At 35.7% G+C, this 7,246-nt stretch overlaps 1 long non-coding RNA gene across 1 annotated transcript; it reads left to right on the top strand.

Annotated features, from left to right (window-relative positions):
- The first annotated feature begins 200 nt into the window (after positions 1-200).
- LOC122313003 lies at positions 201-2,670 on the top strand. The gene is made up of 4 exons (XR_006243256.1): positions 201-488; positions 1,717-2,293; positions 2,378-2,425; positions 2,582-2,670. It is a non-coding gene; the product is annotated as an uncharacterized LOC122313003 (long non-coding RNA).
- The last annotated feature ends 4,576 nt before the right edge of the window (positions 2,671-7,246 follow it).

The following is a 7,246-nucleotide window of genomic DNA, read 5'->3' as shown; positions in this document are numbered from 1 at the left end:
TAAACCGTCTGCCTGGACCGACCCGAGAGTCCCAACTTGAACTGTTAAACCTAACCAACCCGAAATAAAGCTGGTCAGAAATGGGTAATTCCATTTGCCAACCGTTTGTTATCAGGTCAGTTCATGTAATTACCCATTAACCGAAAGTGAAATTAACCTATTTTAAATGGCTCCATTTAGCAACTTTGTTGTCTGTTGATTCGATTTCTAGACTTCCAATGGCATTGTGGTCTCCCATCTTCATTCTTCCCTCTCATTCTCAGTCCCCAATGTCTCATCTCCCTGGACCCTGACTCTCCAGTCTCCCTATCTGCCAGCTCTCAACCTCTCACAATCGCGACTTGCTTCCAACTTCCAAGCTCCGTCTCAATCCCTGACTCTCCCAGCCTCCATCGGTCTCTCAGTTTCAACTCTCAAGCTCCAGCCTCCATCGTTCTCTCAATTGCCTCTCAGCTCCCTCGAATCTCTCACAGTCCTACGCCTCTGTGGTACGTATCTCTCGCTTACTCTCTCAGTATCTCTCTCTGAACTGTTAGGGTTAGGGTTAGGGTTTGTATGGTGGTTATTGGGTTTGGAAATTTTTGGGTCAGTCTTGGTTAGATGGGTACAAGCTGCTACGTATACATAGCAAACATTGATATAGATGTGATTAATTAGATGGGTACAAGCTGCTGCGTATACGTAGCAATAAACTATATTAATATTGATTAATTAGATCGGCCTTTTAGGTTATTCTCGTGTTTTTGTGAAGGTTCAATCAACTATTAATCTTACGCCTCATTGGGTTACACAGATAAGATGAGATGTGATGAGATGTTTTAAATAGTAATAAATAAAATATTGTGATAATATAATTTTTTAATATTAATTTTGTATTGGAATTTGAAAAAGTTAAATTATTTATTATATTTTGTATGGGAATTTAAAAAAGTTGTAATGATGAATTGAAATGAGATGAGATTTTTAGTTTTGGTTAAGCAAACAAGGCCTTAATTAGCACAGCTACTTTTAGGCTTTTAGCTCTATTTTTGGGGAGTGATGGTCATGCTCTCTTTTGTCACATAATGGTCATCCACCACTTTTGATATATCATGAACTTGTGCACCTTCAATCTTTGTAAGGCCTTTGTTGACTCTTATTCAATAAGATGGATTAAAAAAAGAAGAAGATGATATAGACTGCTAGAATATAAAAATTAGAGTTAAATGAATCATAAAAGCTGTGGGTTTTTTTATGTTATAAGAATCAACCATGTGTGGCACAGGAAAATTGAAAAGCCACTTAATAATTAATGTCTCCTGATCATGACCTGCGTGTTTGGGAGTGCATCCTTTTACATCTTTCAAATAAGATCCAGGCTTACTGCATTCATGATATTTGATTATAATATGCTTTCTTGCTTATTGTTTTTCTCTGTTAGCTTAATTGCATTATGAAATTGTCCTATGCCTGCCAATTAGTGGCATCATATTGACTCTCTGCAGTCTCCTCAATAAACTTTGTCATATTGACATTGTTTTCAGAACTAATCCATATTCTTTTTATTGTATTTTCTTCTCTTCCATTCATAATCATAGTTGTAACTTGCTAAAATTCTGTTCACCTTCCCTTGTAGCTATATTGATAAGTTGACAACCATGTTAGAGAGGATGCTATTGAAATATAACAAATATTGTGGTGATTTTGACAAGGTGAACAAAATCTTGTTCATTGCAGCGATGCTTGACCCACGATCCAAATTGGAAGTTTTGGAGTTTTGGTTTATTGATTTTATTGGTCCTGAGCGAGCATCCGAGCTTGTTGCATGACTAAGGGGAATCATTGAGTGGTTGTATAATCAATATTCAAGTAGGAGCCAATCAAGTGCTGGTGAGACCCAAAGCAACACTTCTTATGATGATGAGGATGATCTCTATAGTAGGTATCACCAATATCAAGCATCAAACGCTATTGCAGAGTCCAAATTAGAATTGGATAATTATTTCATGGGAGGCCTTGAAGGATTGACACCCGAATTTGGTATTCTAATATGGTGGAAGGTGAACTCAAGCAAATATCCGGTCCTTGCCAATATAGCAAGGGATGTGTTAGCTATTCCCATCTCTACTGTTGCTTCTAAGTCGACATTTAGCGTTGGGGGTCGTGTGTTAGATTCATTTAGAAGCTCCTTGATCCCAAAAACAGTTAAAGCTCTTATTTGCATTTTGCACTCAAAATTGATTGAAAGCTCCCTCCATTAATTATGACTCCCAAGACTTGATGGAAGATGCTGAAAGCTATAAGCTAGAAGATGGTATGACCTATTCTGAAATATCATATATTTTCATGTGTTTTTTTAATAATTATATTTTTAACATAATTTTTTTTCTTCATGTAGAGATGATTTCGAATAATGGTTTGAATATAAACACTTGAAGAATATGAGGTATTTCCACTTCCTTTGTTACATGTGTTATCTAGAAGTATAGCTTTAAGTATAAGTCCATTGCTAATATAGTATTGCCAATATGTGTTATGCTTTACACTTCCTGTTTCACTCCAGACAATAACTCATAATGCTTTTTTGGTGTTGTATTTGCAGTATATGCTCTGCTATGTGGGGTGGATGTTCTCCTACCATTTTGGGTAGAGTAATTGGGAGAATATTAGTAATATTCCTGTCTCTTGTAAAAGATCAGGGCATGTAGATGGTTTTTCATGGAGAACGTGTGGGTCAAGGCCTTTTTTTTTTTTTTTTTTTGTGTGTGTGTGTTTGTGAACATGCAAGATTAGCATTTAAATAAGACATTGATGATGGTGATGAAAGGTTTGTTTCAATCATGGGTCAAGATCAGGTTTTGATTACTCATTGTACACATGCTATGTTAATTTTTCTCTAATAATATACTTTGATAATATACTCTGATATACAAATATTGCCAATAGCAAAGATAATCAGATCCAATAGCAAGTTGATTTAGTACCCCAGGAAAAGGGGAAAAAAAGGGGTCGGATTACCCGCTTTCGTCCGAATCAGTACTTTTGGATTCGGTTAATCGGGTAACGGTGGAAAGTTGGAAATTACCCTTTTCGAATTAATTGGTTTTGGGTTGGGTCGGAACACTATCTCAGGTCGGGCTAGATGAACAGTCCTAGATGAAATGAAGGTAAGTGTTTCTAAAATTTTTATTTTATTTTATTTTATTTATTGGCACTAGGTGTCAAAGAACAAAGTCCTGACTAATTATTAGGGTGCGTAGGCTCTCGCCAAGAAGTTTCTTGCAAGTACACCTCAGATAATTCAAAAGAAAGTTCCCCCAATCTGATAGCAACTAGAAATTGTTTGCACCCAAAACAATTTGAACCTTAGATCTTAGAGGGAGCATACAACCAAAACCAATGCCTTTATCACTTGAGCCAACCCCTTGGAGTTTTTTCTAACCAAACTCCATGAACTTTAAATTATTTTATTATATTTTTTATTGCCACCAGGTGTCCTGAAACAACATCCTGACTAATCTCAGGGGTGCACAGGCCCTTGGTAAGGAATTTTCCATAAGTGCACTTAGGGTAATTAAAGAGAAAAATCTCTCAATCCAATGACCCCTAGAGATTATTTGCCATCAAGAAGATTTGAACCTTAGACCTAAGAGGAGCATACCTCAAGCCCAAGGTCATTTATTTTGGAAAGTAAAAATTTAAGGGTCTTTTGGAAATAGGAAGCAACGAGTGTTTCCTTCATGGAAGGGTCATTTAAATAATTTTAAATAAAAAATAACAAAATGCTTGTAAGAAATCAAAATTGTTTAAATAATGATATTAAAATTAATTGTGACAATGACTGATTTCAAAGGAAATACTTTGAAAATTATATGGGTAAGAGATTGTTTAAGTAGATATAATAAAACTAATTGGGAGAATGGTTGGCATGGCTTAATATAAGCAAATGAAATGCTTCGAAAATTAAATAGGTAAGAGATGCTCAACTAGACACAATATTTGAGAGAGAGAGAGAGAGAGAGAGAGAGAGAGAGAGAGAGAGAGAGAGAGAGAGAGAGAGAGAGAGAGAGAGAGAGAGAGAGAGAGAGAGAGAGAGAGAGAGAGAGAGAGAGAGAGAGAGATTAAATCTTTTATCTTTGTTATAAATCACTGACCCCTTCATACTGGCTCCAAGGTGGTTTTGCTGTAGCGATTTCCAAAATGGTGCACCCAAGACTCCAGATATCCACGACAAGATTACGACCATTATAGTTCCTTTTAACCTGGGCAAACATTGTACAAGAGTATTCAGATCTACAACAAGAAAGGTGATAACTGGATAAATATGTTGTTTTTAATACTCTTAACTAGTGAGATTAGTGAACATTATTTGTTAAAATTAAGAGTATTAATCAAATGATATGTGCTAGTCCTCCCTAACATGAAAAATGACCATTTACACCTTAAAGCAATAAATTTTTGTGTATATAAGCCTGAGTACTACTTTCTTCAATTAAATAGGTTGGCTGGTCAAATCCATGAGCTGTGGCCCAATACAGGAGCCCAACACAGGAGTGAACTGATCTGTAAGTGACTCAAGCCCACAAAGCCCATGAGAGGAACCTTAAGCTGAGAAAGCCACGGGAATAACTTACAGCACCTAAGGGTTTTGGGACCACAGGCAGCAGAGCAATGGGGCGGCTATGCACGATGGAAAAGCTGAAATCCATGGCAAGGAGAGAGGATTTTGAGTATAAAAGGAAGAGGAACCTTCGAGAATGGTCATTTGGGTTTTTCCATTTCATTTTCTCTTGTGATTTCTCACTGTTTTTGTTGGAGACAGTTTGTTTTGCTGAACCTTTTTTAGGGTTTTTGCATTTTAATCTTTTGCTTGTTTTGATGAAGATGTTCGGCTAATTTTACAGCCTGGGTTGCGGTGAAACTGCTCTTTATGTTCTATCACTTGCTAGATTCTCTATGGTTTTGATTGTTCTCCTCACTTGGTTTGAAATCAATTTCTAATGAGGAAAATATGATGAATTCTCTTGCTCTTAATCTTATTCTGCTGTAGACACAAGGCACAGCAGAACCTTGAATTAATCAAGGAGTCTATCAGCCGAGTGTTAAATTTATCTTGGTGGAAGCTTAGTGAGTGTTTTCTATTATCGGTTTTGGCATAACTATGCTGAATTCTTATTTCGGATACTCTATGTTATTAGCTCCTTGATTGAGTTAGTGAGTAGAGATTAAAGCTGAGGGAACCAAGTAGGTGATGAACATCAAGGAGTTTTAAAAGCCGCAACCCAGGTGTTTGCTCTTTTGATCCTGTGAATCCTGTTAGTTAAACTAATGATCAACAACTCTGTTTTAGAACCACACCATTTTTTAGAAGTCAGATTTTATTTTGTATGATTTAATCCCTATTTTAGAGCAAAATCATTGCCCTGAAAACAGCCACAAATCCACCATATATTCACTTGATTAGAACCACACCATTTTTCAGAAGTCAGATTTGATTTTGTATGATTTAATCCCTGTTTTAGAGTAGAATCATTGCCCTGAAAACAGCCACAAATCCACCATATATTCACTTGATTACAAACCCTTCACTGGGTGGAGTCTTTCTTTTTCTTTTCCAACTTGTTTTCAAAATAAAAGTTATTAAAAATTCAAACAAAAATCACAGGATGTTCCTTTTGTAACATCATAGTTTTCCATTAAGCTTTCTCAAGCATGCTGCTGGAATCACACTTGTACCTGTGGAAAATGACCTTGGGACTTCCTTATTATTACAACTGAACCACTTCTACACTTGGGAGTGATAATCTGGATTGAATCAAAAGGTTACGTGATTAAGGAATCATGCTAACTGGAGAAATATTCTGACCTCAGGGGCCATCCAGTAAGGGCTTCCCTTGAATGATAATGGGCATGACTGCCCAGTGATCTGCGAAGCACAAACAAAATAAGCTGGGACAAGCAGGGTTGACACAACCTTGCAGTGAATTGCAGCATGCATTAAAATAGTAAATTACCCTTTTTTAGGGAGGTGAGGGGGTGTTGGGCATTCAATAAGCACAATCTACCGTTTTGATGATAATTCCATTTCACCAATTCCAAGTGAGTGAATGAATTACACATTTTCTTTTATAACAATCTCACTTCAAACCAAAATTGATAATGCCAACACTTACATGCTTGGCCATCCCAAAGTCTGCCAGCTTGACATGGCCATTTGGATTTACGAGTATACTTGCTCCCTTAATATCCCTACAAAAAATTCAGTTTGAGAAGATGAATAACGTTTAAAGTTAATCATTAGAAGCAGAAAAATGCAACTTTGGATTATGATATCAAGAAATCAGGCGACTCTAATCACCTGTGGGCAGTATTTTTAGAGTTATTTGGGATTGAGTTTGAAAGGTTAAAAAGTACTTTTAATTGTTTAAAAACTCTTTTTTTTTTTTTTAAAAAAAAAAATGATATGTTTGGTAAATTTATAGAAAGTGCTTTAATCACCTAAAAAAGTTAAAAATCTATTTTTTAAAAAAGCACCAAATTGAAGTTTTTATCGAAAAGCTTATGCAGATAACTATATATTTTAAAAAAATTAATATAACTAACTTTAAAAGTACTTTAGAGACATAATTACCAAACAATAAATGACTTTTTAATAGTATAGCTTCTTATTTAAGTTAAAAGCTATAAGTCTTAAAGTTATAAGTTATATTTCCCACTGCAATCCCAAACATGCACTTAGTGTGCAGATATGCAAGCCCTAACAAGATTTGTTGAGTATAACTCCAAATTGCCAGTTCACCAAATTGTCCATAGTCTTGGAGAAGTTTATCAATGGAACCACCAGATACATACTCAAGGTATATATAAAGTTCGTCACCCACCTGTTCAAGGAACTTTAAAACTTATCTATGAAGCATACAAAGATAACTATATTGACAACTAAAATATGAAGTTGCTCATGACGCAGCAATACCGCACACCAATTAGACTGGTGTGCAACTAATTCAAACTAACAAGAAAAATTAGCTACCACACGTTTCTGAGAATTGGGCGCCACCACCCAAAAATTATATTTGTAACATCTTTAGATCTAGTCGGTATCAATGATTACACAATTACATCTATATTTCAAATAGTTAAAATGCAATAATTACGTCATATGGAGTACACTTTACCAAGTTATGCAGAAAGCTTAATGCACAACATTAAACCTACCGTTTCGGATCCATAATATTGCACAATGTTTGGATGTTGTAAACGGCTCAAT

The sequence above is a fragment of the Carya illinoinensis genome, chromosome 6 (genome assembly GCF_018687715.1).
Source record: "Carya illinoinensis cultivar Pawnee chromosome 6, C.illinoinensisPawnee_v1, whole genome shotgun sequence".
Classification (NCBI taxonomy): domain Eukaryota; kingdom Viridiplantae; phylum Streptophyta; class Magnoliopsida; order Fagales; family Juglandaceae; genus Carya; species Carya illinoinensis.
The sequence above is the reverse complement of the archived record's forward strand: the minus strand, read 5'-3'. Positions and strand labels throughout refer to the sequence as shown.